We start from the raw sequence: 20,183 nt of genomic DNA, 5'->3' as shown, positions 1-20,183 counted from the left end.
AGAAGGGAGAAGGGCCTGAACCCTTTCCAGATGTCGAAGAATTTGCTTGAAGCCTTAGCCAATTCCTGCCTAATGGCCAATGAGACGACATCTTGGATATCCCCTGGTGTATGCTCAAAGATAGAGGCAGAAGGCCTGCTGCTGTGGAGGGTGAAGGTGGCTTCAGGCCTAGATTGAGAAGAGGTTTGAGGCCTGGAGGGAGGGGAGGAGCAAAGGGACCAGAAGCCTGTTGGAAATAAGGCCCAGATCTGTTGAGATCCTGAGGATCAGACTGTACTGCAAAAGCCTCAGGAGACCAGGATGGAGGATGGAAAGGCCCATAGATAACTTCTGCCCTGGGATGGCTTGGCTGGGGCCCACGGGTATCACCTGGAACCTGCTGTAGTTGCACTCCCTTCTGTTGAATAGTTCTGTTGAACTGCCTCTCTAGGGCTGCATGTCTGTGCTTTTCTGACCTCAACTCAGGCTGAGTTGCCTTCTTAGGGGCTAGAGCCTTCGCTCTGATTTTAGCAGCCACCTCCCTCTGGACTGATTGGATGTGTTGCCTACATCCTTTTCTCTTATTGGACTTAAGAGACTGTTCCACTGGGGGGAAAGCTCTGCCTGAGCCTTATCTTGCTTCATTTGTAGAATAAAGGCTCTTGCGATGGAAAGAAACTGTTTGGAAATTTTTTGTATTAAGCCCCTTAGGGTACAAATTGGCCCCCGGGTTTACAAAATGGCCACTCACCTCATGGTAGAAGGGTTCAATCCAAGATAGCCACTGACTAGGGGAAACAGGCTCCGAGATCGAAGAATCGCTCCTTAGGCTATAAAGAGCCCCGAGCGAAGTCAGCAAAGGAAAGGGCAGCCTCCGGCCGCACGATCAGCTGGCTGATGCTGTTATCATTTTGCTGATCGCTTTTTACGACCACTCAAACCACAGGCGTGGGGGAGGTCTACAGACGCTGCCCAACTTGCCTGAACAGCGCTCTGGCAACACTGCTCCCAACGTTTCAGGAGAGAGAGCCCTGCTCTCCTGGAAAAGCAGCTGCCCAGATCCCTGGGAGCTGCTTGAAGTGAGGAAAAAAGGTACTGAAGATTGCTGGTAATTGCTATCTAACAGAACGCTTTCAGAGACACAGCTACTGACTGAAAGGAGCTGAGTCAAAAGCTGGGGTCTCTCCCGGGGACTGGCTTTTATATCTTAGTACACACTCAGCTAAATGACATCATAGGAAGGAGTCAACCCAACCTGAGCTCTCGATGCAGCATGGAGGAGAATAAGGTCATGATCAAGAAATGTGATTTTTCAATATATTGGATAATTTACCAATCTTCACAGATCATTTTGGTTAAATTGCTTAGCCAATTTGCAAAAAATCCATCATTTTCTTATCTATCCCCAATCCTCCAATTACCAATTTCTAAAAAGTAGATGGGAAAGGAGAATAGGAATTGCAGTTGCATTTTATTTCTCTTTGAAGAAATTTGAAACCCGGGGTATAGCAACCTGATGTCCTGTTATGCAAAGAGCTATCAAGAAAATATAAAATAATTGGTATTGTAATTGGACTATGTGTACTATTGATTTAAAAGATGGGATGATTTCTACCAATGCTTCCTACAAAATCCAACCCCAAATTATATCCCATTTCAGTTATCGAAGGTCCTACAATAGAGCAAACATGAAAGATTAAAGGATCTGTGATCTGCTTCAGAAAGATATTTGTCAATAGTGTAAATGGACATTAAAATAATCAACCCCAGTTGGAGTAAGCATGAAGTGATGCTCTTGGAGCAAGACAACCTTGCATTCACACTATTAGGATCTGAGGTGGAGATAACTGAGCAGAGAAGAACTCATAGAGTTATGCTAGCTGAACATGTGAATCTACAGTAGTTTGCATTTGCTATGAAGATAAATTTTGTGTTTAAGATCATTAGGAAAAGAAATAAACTATCAGCATCACCATATGAATCAGTGCTGCATTACATTTTACTCAAAAAAACAGGACAACTGGACATACAGTACTGACAAAAGCAAACAAATAATCAGCCGAAGAGTTGGCCAAAGAGAGTTGAGGGCGTTCAATTTAGTTACAGAAATTTATAAAATGATACATTGAAGAGAAAGTTGAAAGCCAGAGATTAATTCAAATAAATAGGACAAACCTCTTCATGCAAATCATCAACAATTCATTATTAACTAGGTTTGAATGACTGCCCATCAAGTCAGATCAGTTAAATAAGTTGTAGAAATTAAATCAGGCTATCATTAATGGTTAACTATAAGCAATCCTAGGAACCAACAATACTGCTCCTTTGAAAGATGTGTGTTTATCAAGTACATCAGTTTAGCTAGGAAGATCCTTAGCTACAATATATAAACCTTTGGACTGCTTGAACAATGCAATTATAACAAAAGCCAGGACCTAAACAGCATAATTAAGCATTCATTTTTAATTCTTAAAAATAGGTATAGCACTTTTTAAAAAAAAAAAGAAAAAGAAAAAGCAGAACTAGAGAAAAATATCATTAATTTCAAAAATGTGTTCCAGGTATAGAAAGTCTAGTAGTTTTACCTGGAATTATTCTTTATGAAATGCATCTATTCTCATTTGAATGCAATGCAGTTTCTGGGGGATTCCTACTGCCAAAGAAAACACTGGTAGATTTAAGATCATCAAATCAAAATTAATGATACAGTTCCTAAATGTGCATTTATTAGATTACTAATGACACAAGGTATTAAAATAATGTAAATTGTGCTATAATAACATATACAAAGTTAATTTGTTTTTTTATAGCTTGTCTCTTCAAAAAATAAATCTGGAGAATATATTTTCTTTCTCTGTAAATGATAGCAAACTGTTAACGCAGCCAAATAATTTACAGGAAGTGCTCTACTTACACCCCAGAACATGATGAAGGAAATGTTCATTTGAAAACTGGAGAAAAATAAACTTCATTATTGATATAAATGAACAGTAAATTGATTTTGTATTAAATCTTTGTTAGTTGAAGTGCTTTGTTTTATTTATTTATTTATTTATTTTTATTGATTGATTGATTGATTGATTGTATATTGCCACCTATTCACCCATGGCAACTCGAGGCAGCTTACACAATGTAAAACCATATTTAAAACAAAACAAAAAATAAAAAACCAACTCCTACCCCCTCCCCGATGACAGAAGATCACACTAGCCACCTAATGGGCTCCATCCCTCTCTGGGTTCCCCAGGCCCACTGGCAAAACCAGGTCTTCAGTGCAGGGATGGGATTCAATTTTTTAAATAAGCGGTTAAGTGGGCATGGCTTAATTGGTGGACGTGGCTTGGTGGTCATGTTATTGGCTGGGCATGGCCAACTCAATATCACTCACATTGAGACACCATCTCTTCCCCTAGCCTCTCATGACTGTGGGGATGCTGCAACAGTTGTAAGTGTGAAAAACAGTCATAAGTCACTTTTTTCAGTGCCATTGTAACTCTGAATGGTCACTCCACACAAGCAAAGTACCAGCAAAGGAGGAAAAAAAAAAAAACCTCCAGAGAAGTTCCAGAGACAGGAAGTCTAGTCCTGCCAAGAATGTAGTAAGGGTTAATGGAGAGGCAGTTTCTGTAAGCAACACAAGAATGTTTCCTTCCTGCCTTCCTTACAAGATTAGGCCAGTAATTTCTTCTAACAACCGGTTCTCTGAACTGCTTAGAATGTTAACAACTTGTTCTAGTGAATAGGTGTGAACTGGTAGAATCCCACCCCTGCTTCAATGTCTTTCAGAAGAGTATTATTAGTGAGGGGGCCATTCTAATCTCTGAGGGAATGATGTTCCAGAGAGACGGAGCTACCACAGAGAAGGCCCTTCTTCTGGATCCCACTGGGTCCTCCCCAACATTCCCTGCCTCCTCGCTCTAATAGGTCGAGTGGATGTGACTGGCAAGAGATGTTTCTGAAGATAACCCGGACCCAAGCCATGAAGTGCTTTAAAGGTGATAACCTTGAATTGCACCTGAAAGCAAATCAGCAACCAATGCAGCTCCTGCAGGAGAGGTGACACATGTGCACACCAGGGTCTGCATAAAATCATGCGGGCCGCTGCATTTTAGTTGAAGATTGGTTAACAAACTTTGAAACATGTTTTATAACACTATAAATAATGCTGCATTAAAAATAACAGATTTTTTTTTATATCTCAAAGAGATATTGTTTTAAGTCTGTCAAAAGATTTATTTTAGCTTTTGTACTCCATTGCAACTGTACAAATTCATGGAATACACAGCTGCAACTTACAGCAGAATATATATAAAAACATGAAGTTGGATTTTGTGCTGGAAGAAAGAATATTTGTCATTGTATATAATACTGCTGGGAAATATATTTTTGTAACATTTGTTTCATTCATTCTACCTACAAAATATTTTCCAATGTAGTGACTATTGGGCTATTACTATCTCTTAGTTTGATGTAATATGTACACATACTAATTAGGCTCCAAAATGTTGCTTAATTAAAGTATCATTAAAATCAGATATTCAGAAACTATATCAGTATAAGATTTTTTTAATGAATATTACAAAAAAATAACAAGGCATTGTTGTATTTTGTACTTCATTCCATCAGTTTGCTACACAAGCACACTTCTACATTTGCTTATCAAGATTTATGATTGTCCGTTTATGTTTGGGAAGTATTTTTCTCTTCATCCTCACCCTGGAAAAATGTGTGTGCGTGTAATTATATATACACATATATGCCAATTAATTTCCATCTACTAGTCCAGCTTTCCTTCCTTTTAACAAGCTTATGTGAATATGTGCTTGTTTCACCAAAAATGCCCGGCTAATTAACATTTCTTAGAAGGAGTATATGCTTGTTTCTAAACTTATGCAAACTCGGTTACCTTAAAACACCGGCTTACAAACATCTTAAAATGTAAAATTTATTCCTCACATACAACACAAAGTTATCTTTTGTTAAGCTACAAAGGAACAACTGTGTATTTTCAGGAGTCTTCTCAAACATCAATGTCCAGAAGTGTCAATACTCTTCCTATCTGGGAATGGAATTTGCTATGGTCAACTTGCTGCAGCCAACTCACCACAGCCAACTTGCAGTGACAGAACTCGCCATGGACAATTCGCCACAAGACAACTTGTTGCAGGACAATTTAACAATACTATTTAATTATTTAAAATAAATAAAAATTATTTTAATTTTTGCCATTCAAATTTCATTCTGTCTCTCATTTTGCATCCTTTAATTATTCTATTCTACCGTATCTTTGATATTAGTGTAACTCTTGTCCCACAGTGAATTGTCCTGTGGCAAGATGGCTGTGGTGAGTTGATGAAGTCAAATTCAAGTGGTAGCTTGAATGAAGTGTCCAAATCCCAGTCTTATATCACAGACTAAAACAAGAGCAGAACAATCCTTTCTTTGGAGGCTGACAGACCTTGGAATACATTTGACATTTATTGGGAACAAGGTAACAAAATGTGATTCTTAATACAGGCAGTATTCGACATATGACTGTAAATAAGCCAAGAATTACAGTTGTAAATTGGGCTGGTCATAATGTGGTTACCACATGATTTTGCCAATTATCATTAAGTGAATGCTGTGATCATTAAGTGAGACCATAGTTTGTAATGATTTTTTTTTGCTAGAAAATTGAAAATGGCAAAAATGTACTAAATTATGGTCCTGACAGGAGAACACCACATATTACTGTAAATGGGCCCAAAATGTGATTGCTGACTGGGGGGGAACAGTACCTGAATCTCAAATTCAGGTCATAACCCCCTCTTTTGGGGGTCCATTGCAATTTCGAACAGTCACTAAGCAATCAATCATTAAATGAGGACTACCTATAGAGATGAAGATATTCTCTATTAATACATATGTACAGTGATTTATCTACCTTGTCCTCCTAACAATCAGGTGGCTCCCAGTAAAATAACAAAATGGAAAACAAACAAAAAAGTAAATGTAAAAAGGACTATAACACAAGAAAGAGATGTCTACAATTAGTTAGTTTGCCAAAACGACTCTTAGGTTGAAAATAAGCCAGTATTTCCTGTGTTCTCTCTGGCCTCTTATTATTAAGAAGCAGCACGCCATTGGATGAAGGCTAGTGCAGATCATAGGAATGATCAATATACTGCAGTATTAGGCATTCATTAAACAAAACGCAAAAAGTCAGAGCCAGCCAAAAGTCAAGACAAAGAATGTTTATGGAACCCCATAAAACAACACACCAAGCAAATTAAAATTCAATTTGATTTTTGAAGGCCTGCTGCATGATGAATAGAAATAGTGGTCTTTCTGACACAGAAGTGCCAAAAACTGAGTTCAGAACAAAAAATGGACAATTTATTTCAGAATCATGATCTACTATAGGCAAATATTGCTTGTACTGAGAGCAAAAGAAAGATAAAGCCTTCATCAAAGTTTAGCACTCTTTAATAGAAGCTCCATATTCTTGTACTGTATTGTATAATCTCAGGTAGCATGATAACTACTAATGTTATTAGATATAATAGGGAGAATTTTATTTTGTGAACAGAAAGGGAATTTAAGAATTCTCACACCTAATATTTCTTAGACCTAGACCTCTGCACTCAAAATAGATGAGTCTCTTCAAAAATTCTTGGCATGCAAATAATTCTTAAAATGTCTATACAGGGTAGAATCCTGACATATATTTTAGCAACTTGGATAGGCATTAAACAAAGTGTCAAAAGTTTCTTCCAAAATACATATAACCCTCAGATAAAGCAAACAAATGTTCCCAGATTTTGTCAAGAGAAAAAAGCTGGTTAATGCATATTGTCAAAGTATACATTGAAAATATCCCAGATGAAATCATACTGCTTGTTGAGAATTATGACATATGCTTCAAGCTTTCATGGAAAGTATGAAGCTTTTCATTTCCTTCAATCTAAAATTTTCAATTGATATAGTTTGTAAATGTACAGCCTGACAAAGCTATTTTGCTTCCTAAAAAGATTACTCCTTCATAGAAATAGACCTATTTTTTCCAGCTGGGTCAAAACCTGTAGGCTCCCTACTTGGGGCTGCCCTAGAAGACAAGTAAATTACAAGTGGTCCAGAAATACAAGGCAGAACAGGACACAATGGATGGAAATGAATGAAGGGGAGATCCAACCTAGAACTAAGGAGAAATTTTCTGAAAGTTAGAATAATTAATGTGTATAACAAGTTACCTCCAGAAGTTGTGGGTGCTCCAACACTGGAATTATGAAGAAAAGATTGGACAACCATTTGTCTGAAATGGCATAGGATTTCCTACTTGAGCCTGGGTTTGGACTATAATTCCTCCAAGGTCCCTTCCCACTGTGTTATTCTGTTATTTCCGAAGTGTAATAGCATACCCATTAGGAGTGGGGGCCTTGGATTGCCCATATTGCACCACTGCTACCATTGCACCATCTCTCAGTATTTCTGGGGGCCATTCAAGGTGCTAAAGCATCTTAACGTGGAGCCAGGTTACCTGCTGAACCACCTATTCCTGAGGGTATCCATCCATTCCATTAAGTCAGACAGGATGGGCATACTCCAGGACATTTCTCTTAAACGTGGACATTCTAGGCAAACCTAAGAAGTATGCCTTAAAATAGTGGCTTTTGGTGAAACATCCTCAACCCTGAGAATTGCCAGGCCCCTTGGTCTTTCAGAAGGCCTTCAAAACCTAGCTTTTCCCTCAGCTGGGTTACAGGTGATACTGGAGTCCACTAGTTCTCAGGTTTATGTTAGTTTGGGGCCACTTTTCTGGAGAAATTTGTTTTATTGTTTTATATTCTTAGTGCTAGTGTAAGTTGCCCGGAGTTTATATGGGCAGCCATATAAATATCATAAATCTTGTAAAATAAAACATAATAACCATTCTGTTGTAAGACTTTGTAAAAGAGGTAGAGCAATCACCTGTAAATTATAATGACATAAATATATAGCTGTAAAGGAGGTTTTTCCCAGACAAATAAATCTTGTACCATTTTCGGATCTCACAAAGGCCTGCCAGCTGCAGATGTCCCAAATTTGTACTATAATTTGTGCAATATATGTTTGCTCAGTTTGTAAAGAAATATAACCATTTTTGTTACAATCAACTAACCACAATCCTAATGGCAGAAAGAGCAATCGAAACTGCAAAATGAATTCTGAAACATGAGCCATATACAGTAGAAACTCTCACTAATGTTGAACAGGTTGAGTCAATTGGCCAATAACTACAAAATCAGTTCAGCTATTGTAATTAAATATAAATGCAATTTAATATAGTTGCTCCACTATAGCAAATGGGAAAAAACTAAAACTGTCTATGACAAGCAAGTATATGAAACAGAATGGGACACCATAGCCTATGTTGCCACAAGTATAAATGGCAGGTTTAGTATGAAGGTGATATCTATGACTAGCACCACAGAGATTGAAAAGTCTCCCTTTAGACATGAAAGCCAGCTAGGTAACTTCAAGCCAATCAGTCTCTCTCAGTCCAACTTACTTCAAAAGTATTATTATTAAGGGGAAAATAGAGGATTTAAGGTGTGTGCTATGTGGTTTGCCATCTGGAGTTATTTATAAAAATAGTTAATAACTCAGTTATAAAATTGAGAAAAAATCTGAATACTCTTGAGATATATATATATATATTTATGTATATGTATATGTATATGTGTGTGTATATATATATATATATATTTATGTATATGTATATATGTGTGTGTGTGTGTGTGTGTGTATATATATGGTGACTAATTTGGAAGAGGCTAAGAAGTTCTAGTAATGATGATAAGTCACGTTTAGGGAGAAAGGTTCCATTCCATTACCTGGCAATTGTGAGGGACCATGCTGAAGAAACTATTGAAAACAAAGGAATACAGATAGTCCTCAACATACATCCATAATTGAGCCCAAAATTTCTGTTCCTAAACAAAACAGCTGTTAAATGAATTTTGCCCCATTTTACCACCTTTCTTGCTAACAAGTGTCACTGCAGTCAATCACTACAGATGTTAAGTTAGTAACCCTAGTTTATTGATTTATTTATTTTAGAAAATTTATATTGTCTACTTATACATGGCAACTGAAGGCGGTTTACAGAGATACAAAAACCATACAAAAGTAATAAAAATAATTAAAAAATAACAAATTACAAACTGTTTTAATGTTAAATTGTTAAGTGAATCTAACTTCCTCATTGACTTTGCTTGTTTGACAGTCACAAAAGGTGATCACATAACTCTGGGACACTTTAACTGTCATAAATATGAGACAGTTGCCAAGGATCTGAATTTTGATCACATCACTATGGGGATACAGCAGCAGTCTTAAGTGTGAAAAACATCCATAAGTCACTTTTTTTTTAGCACCTTTATAACTTCCAACAGTCACTAAATGAATTGCAACTTGAGGACTACCTGTAATACAAATGGCTGTACAATCCTTGCTGTAAAGCAGGAATGCCTCTAAAGACTAGCCTGAAGATGAGTTGCTTTGTTTGATGGAAACTTACCTTCTCTCCTTTCCTTAACTGCTTTCTTTGCATATCTGAGCCATTCCTTTTTCTCTCTTCTTCAATTTCTGCCAAAAGGAAGGGTAGATTCTGTATGTGGTTCCCTCTGCAAATGTATGTGTGAGAATGGTGTGTATGCAAGCCTGAACTATGCAGATGAGGACTAATTGATTTTGTACACTGGTACCTTATTTTACAGGCAATTAATTTAAATTAGTAATTATTATTCAAAATAGTATAAATGTGTATTCTTACCCAGGTTCTGTCCTTTTTTTGAGAGTTTGGCCTTTTATAGAAATCTGTGTGATTCTCTAACCACCTTAAATTAAGAATCATCTTTCTTTAGTGCATCTCCCTTCTGATATACAACCAAAACACAATGTAGACTGTTTAATTTCTTCTGGTTTTCAAGGGACAGGAACATCTCCCCCACTATCATGAATAGATTGCCAAATTAGATTTCTTGAAAGGTTGGTGATTGTAATATGATGGTATACCAAAACCACTTAGATATCTTGGGATGCATTGTGGTTGGTCTTATTAATCACTGATGCTCTACTTGGAACCCAAAATGGAGAACTTGGTAGGGGTGTCAATAACACTTGTAGGTAACCTCTGTGATCTTATATTGAACTTGGAAGATCTTATATTGAACTTAGAAGTTGAAGTATGAAATAGATCACTAGAAATATGGAGGAAGACTTAATTCCAAGACGCTCAGCATAAATCTTACTATAAAGTTTCTAGTGTATTAAAAGTCTGCTGCAAAAAGTTTTCTTTAGCATGTTAAACTCAGCATGCTCTATTGAGTAATTTTGTGCCATGAGGACTAATGTCCCCATTTCTTTTCTCCAAATGTAATTACTGAACTCTTAGCTTATTTTTAATCAGTTTCTGTATGTGGGTTTGAACAAACTTACTTGCATACGAGCCAGTTTGAATGATACAATTGATGCAGAATTTGTTTATGGGGGTTGTCTGATAATGCTTCTTATATAGTTAGTTTAGAGCAGTTTCACTTTTTGGCATCTGCAAACATAGAAAAGAATATTACAATCCTTTTCCTCTGAATTCATCCGAATGCAGCTTGCAATTTCTAGCTTTTAAGCTATGAAAGGTACCTTAATTAAGTTTAACATCATCAATGCTTTTCTGAGGAAGATGAAGGTGCTTTGTTTAAAGAAGACAATTATGAGACTACTTCTGCAGAAATCTGCATTACATCCCTTGGAGCCAGAAAATTTTAGGCCAGTCTTTACTGTTCCCTGGTTGACAAGGTGATTGAAAAAGAGTGTCTGCTTCTGAAAGTAACAAGTTAACTTGACCATGTTAAGCCAACTTCATAATGGGCTATGGAATAGAGGCTCCTTTTATTCCATTAATTCCGTTCCAAACTTCCATTAATACATTTCAGACTGATCTTTAGAAGAATTCATAGACACCATATTATACCAGTGCTAAAAGCATTGCATAGGCTGCCAATTTGCTACTGGACAAGATACAAAATGTTAGTTATTATCTTTCAAGCCCACTGACTGCCAATTTATTTCTGGACAGGACACAAAATGCAGTTATCATCAAAGCCTTACGGCACTTGAATTAAGACTGAGAGAATGCTTTTTTTAAAAAAAAAGTCTTCCCCTTGGTTTATACACTTTTGCTTTATGTGAATTCAGTATTTTGCAACTGATGGTTTTTGAGTATTTGGATAGAGTATTTGGATAAAGTAGCGCTCAAGATTAAGCTGTAAAACTTATGGAATACATATGTCAATGCAGCTGGAATTAACCCCCCCCCATCTATGTATCTCTGTATCTACCTACCATCCATTCATCATTGTTATCTATCTATCTATCTATCTATCTATCTATCTATCTATCTATCTATCTATCTATCTATCTATCTATCTCATTTTTAAACTGTTCATCTTCATCACTAGGGATTATATGACTTACATGTACCCTTGAGGTAATCTAAACCAGTTCACCTATAGTTGCCCTAGGCCTAGGCTCATGTCACAATAAGCTGTCTGTGTTGCCATTGTAGACTTTAGAATGCACTCACTAAGGTTCAGAACTTCACTCTCTTTACTGACTTTTTAAAAAGTTCCAAGTCATAACTTTTAAATCACACTTTATATTCCTGATTTTAAGTGTTTACAATAGTTATTATTCTGTTTTGCATTTTATCATTCCATTAAATTATAATATAACAATTGATATTCATTTGTTTCTTTTAACAGAAAAAATGGGCATTGTGATATACTTCAGTAATGAAGATTATGAACATAAATGTTTTATACTGTGTACCTTTTGAATATAAGGACTTTATGGATATCTGTTTATATATTCTTCCATTTAGTTCAAAAGTAGTAGTAAACTACTCCTACTGACCTGCTTTGTGGGGCTTGAGGGTTTTGCCCAAAAGTTTGTCTGAATGGCCTCATTCACTGAAAAGATAAAATAGCCTTAATTGGCATTGGTTTTCCATCATGGTTGCATTTGCAAACCTGTTGTAAAGCAATTAGTTAAATTAAATTTCCAATATCTCAATGCCCAGTTTTAGATTTATCCATTAATCTTACTGATATTTTTATCTATCATCTATTATTTCAATCCAAATTAAAACTAATGCAGCCAATGGAGCAAAAACCCAGTTACACAAGTCTAAACTTCACAATAAGCAGATATCTTCTAGATAATTTCACATTACAAAATATAAAAGTTAATGTTCTGATTGTTTCATTAGCTAGCGTTAAAGAAACAACTAATTACTTCAGAATCCCAGGGATATTAGCAGTATAATAGCATTGCATCTTGTACTGTAATGTGATTCAGTTTGCTTTTTAATCAATTCAGTCAGTTTTATATCCTTAATGACATTACAGAAAATGAAATAATTAGGAGTTTTTCCTATCATTCTGAATTCAAAAATTGATTCTCACTTAATATAATTTACTAGGTAACATTTCAAAGAATCTCCCTAATATTGTTGTGTTTTCTTTCTTCTTTCCCATTTGCAGGTGCAAGTAACAAGAAACCATTATCATTTACATAGGTTTTTTAAAATAGAAAAGTTTATATGCTTGATTCCATTTTTGTCACAATGCCATTACAGAGTCCTTAAGTTACAACCACAACTGAGCCTAAAATTTATGTTATGTGAAAATTTATGTTGTTGTGAGTTTTGCCCTATTTTACAACTTTTCTTGCCATAGTTGTTAAGTGAATCATTGCATTTGTTAAGTTAGTAACATGGTTATTAAGTGAATCTCACTTCCCCATTGAGTTTGTCAGAAGGTTGCAAAATAAATATGAAGCAGTGGCCAAGCATCTGAATTTTGGTCATGATGACCATGAGGATGCTGTAAGGGTTGTAAGTATGAAAAACTGTCATAAGTCACATTTTTCAATGCTGTTGTAATTTTGAACAATCAGTAAATGAACTGTTGTAAGTCAAGGACCACCTGTATAAGATAGTTCTATTTTTATATTGGCCATCTACTTATATCCACATAGTAAAGTTACAAATTAAAATCAAGAATTCTGCAAAATCAGCTGATGAAACATTGAATTAAATGGTCAGGGACATTAATCTATCAAACAATGGCAAGTTCCTGGAACATATAACAGCTTTTTGGATAAAGTGTTTAATTAGATGGTTGGTTGCTATTAACTTTTACTTAACTGAAAAAAGCAAAATGAGATTATTATAAAAAATAAGTAAAAGGGGAAGAAAGTTGAGGTATGTGGTTTATAGCTACCTTTCATCTAATTTTCCCCCTTGCTTTGTATAATTTTTCACTCATAGAATTGAGAAACCTTTTTAGTTTGGATGGATGAAGCATCACACATATACTGTTCATGTAACTATGGTAACCTACAAATGACACCAATGTTTCTGTTTTATACACAAATGAAAGGACAGCTGTGGGGATCACATGCTTGCCAGAAAGAATGATATCTATGAATGCACCAGTGTAGAATAGTGATAAAAATGTTGGACTGAAAAACACAGGTTCAAATCAACCCTTAATTATAAAGCTTACTGGATAATTTCAGACCAATCTATTTCTTAGTTCAATCTACCTCACAAAGTTGTTGTTGGGGGGAAAATAAACAAGGAGGAATTTCACCCCAAAGTCTTGAAGGAAAGGTGAGAAATTATTCCAAGAAATAAATTAATAAACTGGTATAACCCCAGTCTCAAATTTACAACTTGTTTTTTTCTTAACTAAAGGCATATACATATGCCTTTACATATGTATACATACACACACACACAGAGGAAGTTGGGCAATTTAGAAATAGGATAGACAGATAGATGCTTAACAATAAAAGCCATATTGTTAGAAACCCTCCACAGACTCAAATTACATACTTTTTCTAGTAATTTCTAGGATTCCAGTAATTAAAAGGAGAAGGGGATTTCCTATTGTTAATACTGTCCAGAATAGTAATGTAGATTTTTCCTCTCATTTCAACTATGCTTTAAGCCAAGTATAGAAAACAAGCCCAAATTTTCAATTGGATTGGATAGTATACATTACATTTAGCCAAAGTGTTATTGATTTCCTTATGATGCATTACAGGAACCTGGTCAAATAAATCAATTATCTTATTTAAGTTATTTCCAAAACAGGAATTTTTATGATTATATGAAACTTAGAGATGACTACTTTGACCACTTCTTTCAACTTTAAGAAACTCCGATTAGAAGAGAAGCAATTTATGGCTTCTGTACTAATATTAAATTGTAGAGCCCCTTTATGAAGCCAATAATAAAGCACATACTTTCACTATCACATTACATGGAATTTATCATTCCATCTACATGAAGAAATTGCTTCATCTCAAGCGACAACAATCAACCAATCGAGCAGCTTGCCCTTGGAAGTTGTGGGAGCGTCATCACTTGAGGCTTTCAAGAAGAGATTGGACTGCCATTTGTCAGAAATGGTGTAAGGTCTCCCACTTGTGCAGGGGTGGTGGACTAGAAGACCTACAAGGTCCCTTCCAACTCTGATTATCCCTTATCTGTTAATAGGAGTTAAAGCATTCTGTTACTGAAACTCTATTCCTGTATAAACTTCACTGTTTCTGGTAAGAAACATTAACTACCAACACAGCAATGAGCAAGTACACTAGCAAAAATGTGTCACGAACCATTACAGCAACAAAAAGGAAGATTTCTGGACATCTATTGTGCAGTATACTTATTATAAAAGAAGTAAAATAAAGGTACTAGGTCACCAAATCCATGATTATAGCCTAATTAGGAGAGGAAATTTGACCTTCAAATAAGATGCCACAGATTCAAATATTTATTTCTAGAAAGATTTTCCCAATTTGTTGGTTCCCCTGTTTTTTGAACTAGAATTCCTGCCATGCCTGAATGCTGGTCATATTATTTCAAGTTGCAGGATCTCTAGAATATCTGAAGGCCATCTAGCTGGGAAATGTTGTCTAAAAGGAATGTAAGAGGAAAGCTGGAGGGCAAATCTGGACTTGGAGAATTAACGGTTGACTAATTCTGTCACAAAAAAGGAGATTGCTGAGGACAGAGACCATCTGTGTGTCTTGTCTTTTTTGGTAGACTTTTGATTTCTAACTGACTTTAGTGACCCATTTATTAATTTTATAGGGTTTTTAAACTCTTTGCATCCTATTAGTCACCTTGAATGCTCAGTAACAAAGTGCGACATAAGGTCAATCAATAAAAGTATACTCAGGAGAAACGCTTATTGACTTCATCTGAGATCCACTCCTAGGGAACAGGATTTCTGCATCACTCAAACATGTAAAATAGCAGACAAACATCTGTTATGCTTTTCCACACAACAATGTCATGACTAAGACAATGCTCCCTCTTCCCTAGTTCTTTGTGTAGACTTCTTCAGTGAGGCCTTGGACTAAACTGCTTTCTTGGTAAATGGGGTCTTTTATTTTAGCTATGCAGCTCAACAAAAGAGGCAGCAAGTGATGCCTTGTGTGCAAAGAGGCATATACATCCACATTGCAGCCCAGACTGCATGGTTTTATCTAATAGGGCTGCACAATAGCAAAAGGTGAAATACACAGGCCATACACAAACAAATGTCTAGGAGTCCTGAAGGAAAACCTTAAACTCTCACTTAGTTTTAAATAAACTCTCCCTAAATAAAACATTTTTTAAAAAGGTTATCATTAAAAAATGACCTTTTAGGATATTGTCTTATCTGGTTTGGAGATAAGAAAGCTTGCTGCATCTTTTACTTGGGGTCTTGAACATAAATGAAAGAGGGTATGTACAAAAAACACTAGAATAAAACAGAAAAGCTATTCAGGACAAAGGTAAAAGTGTCTCACAGTATTAAAAAATAACACAAATACTTCTGTAAAATGTACTTTGAGAAAGTGTTACATACATTCTGAAAATAATGCATACAGACAGCATAAAATTTTGCAGCCAATTTCTATTGGCTAGAAATAGTTTTGTAAATAAATATATATTCCGCTCACTTCATTTACAAGGAAAGAACTGGCTGTAATTGATAATATAATATTGGGCAAAAAAAGAAAGAAAGAACTGGAAAATGAAGGTTTAATTTAAGTCCTTTTTCAGCACAAAATAAAATTTATACTTAATCACATATTACTAAGTTCTTGTCTTCTAATTTTATTCAACTAAAAGGAAAAAGGCTTTCCTTAGAACTGGATTCTTTTTCAATATGGAGGCCTCTTCCTCAACTTTGCCTTCCAAAGTGACCTTGTGAAAGGCCTAAAGCCCTCACTTAGAGAAACCTCTAAGTATCTGACTTCCAGGTTCTTGTTTCTGCATAACAGTTTAAGCATGCAAGTTCATAGGCAGATGTTATCTTCACCTCCTCCTAAGCATTCTTAATCATTTCAACAAATTTGGAAAGATGAAAGTGGTCTCTTTGCACTTTAAAGTCAACCTGGAATCAGTAAGTTACAATTTTCTCCAAACTACAGTATGTTTAATTGCATAATGGTCAGCTATCCCAGAGAGAAATCCATAAATTTCTAAACAGAAAGGGGGGAGGGGGGAAGATTCCTCACACTGAGCCTTTATGCCATTTTCTTAAGGTCTATTGTTAAACTGAAGCCTCCTTGTCTGTTTAAATACCTCCATGTGAATGGATGAGCAAGACATCTGCCAGGGTCCACTCACATTTGCATGCAAATCAGATATTTATGGAGACACACATGCTGGTCCTTGGACAGGCAACACCAGTCTCTGCCCAAAATAAATTGGAATCAAAAAGTTCAGCCTCCTGCTTCTGCTGTTGGGTCGACCTTATTAGGCATTTTAATGCAAATTCATTAAAAATTAGAAGGGGAAAATTAGGGAGGAAACTGCAAAACACAGAAGCAAAATGCATTTTAGAGAAGGAAAGCACTAAAGTCATGTCCAGGCCACATGACCTTCTAGAAAGCATCTTGCTGCACAAATTCTCTCCCTGCAATTTCTTCTTTTTAATCTTTGTGGCCAAGAGAGCTTAAGAAATATCTCTCCTAGACAGGTCGTATAATAATAGCCCAAGGCAAGTTTCATAATTTTTGGACAACTTTCTTGATATTGATAAAATGGCTCAATGTGCAAACAGGACAATAGGCAGATCACATGTTTTTTTGTTTTCCACAAAGGAGGAGGAATCAGTCTTTCGACTCAAACCTTCAGACCAGGAATCCGACTTTCCAAAATTTTAGGGGGGGAGAAAGCAAGGAGCCACCATTGCTTCTCTTCCACCACAAAGGACACTAGCTGGCAAACTTTCCACACTTTGTCTGCCCGGACGAAATTATAGCTGGCAGGAACAGCTCCCTTTAGACTCTCCACCAGCTGGATAGAAGACAGTAACTCTTTGAAATCCGCAAGCACACCTCTCATCTTTTTCCCCTTCGGCGAAGTAAGTGAACGATGGGATCCTTTATTGCTTCTTCGTAAGAGCGACCAATCGTTTCTGCCGGCCCTTCCCCGTTCTTCTAATCTAACTCCTTTCTTCTCTCCACCGTCCGCCTCGGGAGCTTTTGGGACCTTCGCCTCGTTCCTGAAAGTCTTCCAAGCGCCGACAAAACCTTTCCAAAGAACAAGCAGCAACTGCTGCTAGGTGACACACATCTCGCTCGCATCCCTTGGGGGACAAGCGCACGGCTCCTTCCCGGAGAAAATCCATCACCTTCCGTGCTTTAAGGGCGCCGAGCTCTTTCCCCCCCCCACCCCTCCACCCCCCGTTTCTCGCTCGCTCGCCCACCTCCTTCTGGCATAGCCAAGCGCGACGCCCCCTCCCTTTTCTTGCACTCACTCCATCGCACTTCGGACTTCTCCATTAACACCCTCCCCCTACACACACACACACACACCTTGCCGGCCAGCCCGCCGCCTCCCCTCTTGCCCGGCCATCAGACAGAAGCCTGCACTTACCTAAAGGGGGAAGGGCAGGAGCGGCAGACGAAGAGGAAACCGCTCTTTGGGTCTCCCCATGCAGAGCCCCCGGGGCGATACTCGCCTGCCTTGCCCGGGGGAGGGGAGGGAAAAAAAGGGGGAGGGGGGTTGTACAGGTGCCACCACCCTCGGAGCAAGAGATGGAGTAAAAATATGCCTAATACTGCGGCTCCATCCGTTCAAGTTTGAAATGCTTCGACCTGACGAAAAGGCAAGAAAAGCGGGAACGCCGGCCAGGCGTTGCCCTTCTCCTCCTTCTCCACGCGCTGTAATTCCCACTCGGAAAAGCCGCGGCTGGTTACTCCCCCTAAACGCTTTCTTTTCTTTTCTTTCTTTTCTTCCTTCCCGCTGCTTATCCGCTCCGCTCCGCTTTGCCTCCTGCCGCCTCCTTTCCAAAGCTCCCTTTGCCCAGCCTGCAGCCGGCGTGCAGCTGGTGTAAGCAAAGCGAGTCAGCTGACGAGCCGCCCGTCCATTGGCTGTCCTTCCTCCGGCTCTTCGCCCCCCTCCCCGCCCGCCTCAATACACCAGAGACCCTGAAGGCCGACACCATCTGTACGGGCTGGAAACAAAGGAGGAAGAAGCCGCCTGACTTAATAGGGCTGGGTGCCGCTCTTGGCCTGTTGGAGCTGTGGGAACGGAGGGGCTGAGGAAAGGAAAGAAAGAAAGAAAAGAAAAGAGCCGTCTTGCTCCCCTCCCCCCGTTCCCTTACTCCCCCCCACCCCACACCTCTTCCCGGTCTCTGGCCCTGGGGCTTGAACGAGGCGGCCGGGTACCGCTCCTCTCGTTTTGTGCTGGAGGCAAACAAATGTGCGAGGGAGGCGACAAAGGCGAACAAAGCTGGCCGATGGAGAACGCGCTTATAACGTTAACCTGAGCGTGTGTGTATATGTGTGTGTGTGCGCGCGCGCGCGTGTATATATACCCACGTGCTCTAGCTGTAGGATAGGGGTTGGGGTTATTTTCAAACCGTGCGATTTGCGCCTGGTCCCAGAAGGCTGGGGTGGTGGATGGCTTTAAAATGCTTTTATTTATCATAGGGATCAAGATAAGCGGGAAAGGCTGATATTTTAATGAGAGAAAGCGTTTGATTCGGCGCTGTCTTTTTTTGTGGCTTGTTTGAGAACTATGCTTTCAGGACCAGGAACTATGCGGTACTACTGTACAATGTGAGAGAGGGTACATATTGTACAGTGTACAAAAAAAGCCCACCAATAATGCTTGGTAAACCTTTTTTAAAAGATGTTCCATTACTTAAAAGATAACCAAAAGGTAAGAATTCTACACTTAAAGAGGGCTACTCACCCAAAAGTTTTATCTCTGGTGGTCAAGAGACTGAGAAAAGAACTTTATATTTGGATAGATTTAGATTTAGATCCAGACGGTTTTATACTGATCTCTAGTGCTGAAGGCAAGACGAGTATTCTGTGAACACACCTTGATCTTTAGATTTCTTCATGGTGGTAGAGGCAAGGAACATCTGTTTCCCACATAGACCTGATTATAGCAGTATTAGACATTGACAAATAAGACATAAGACATAAGAATTTATTTGTCATTACACTCGCAAGCGGGTGCAACGAAATGAGGTGCTCTTCCACAAGTAAAACTGGACAACACCATTGAAAGAAAAATAAAATTAAACACAACAGACCATACAATAATCTCTATACAATTTAAAAATGTAAATACCCCATTACTCTCAGCCATTAAATTCCACAAAAATCTTATGACCCTGCATTCAAACTCAAAACTGCACTTGGATAAAAACTGTTCTTAAATCTAGTCGTCCTTGTTCTTAATACCCTGAATCTCCTTCTCGATGGTAATAGTTCAAAGAGCTGATGTCCCGGATGAGAGGAGTCATTCAATATATTAAATATCTTCCTCTTACATCTATTCCTATACTGTTCTTCCAAAGAGGGGAGTGAGCAGCCAATGATGTTTTGGGCCATCTTAATCACCCTCTGAATTGCCTTTTTCTCTGCCACTGTGCAGCTCGAGAACCATACACAGAGACAGTAGGATAATATACTCCATTGTATATTATATAATATACAATGTATATTATAATATACATTATAATATACTCCAATAAATATTCTCCATTGTAGCTTCTGTTGGTGCATCAAGACTGCTTACTAAAACAATAGTCTATTTACAATGTGCAATGTCCAGAATTGGTTTTGATAGTGAGATGGGTGGCATATAAATTTAA

General features: G+C 37.8%; 1 long non-coding RNA gene across 1 annotated transcript; it reads right to left on the bottom strand.

The window, feature by feature from the left end:
• Positions 1–10,446: 10,446 nt before the first annotated feature.
• Positions 10,447–18,441, bottom strand: LOC148126828 (uncharacterized). The gene is made up of 3 exons (XR_015741401.1): positions 17,948–18,441; positions 11,914–11,969; positions 10,447–10,549 (listed from the first exon to the last, which is right to left on the bottom strand). It is a non-coding gene; the product is annotated as an uncharacterized LOC148126828 (long non-coding RNA).
• Between the last annotated feature and the right edge of the window lie 1,742 nt (positions 18,442–20,183).

The sequence above is a fragment of the Pseudonaja textilis genome, chromosome 2, assembly GCF_049901715.1.
Source record: "Pseudonaja textilis isolate UNSWEBS1 chromosome 2, rPseTex1.2, whole genome shotgun sequence".
Lineage (NCBI taxonomy): Eukaryota > Metazoa > Chordata > Lepidosauria > Squamata > Elapidae > Pseudonaja > Pseudonaja textilis.
The sequence above is the reverse complement of the archived record's forward strand: the minus strand, read 5'-3'. Positions and strand labels throughout refer to the sequence as shown.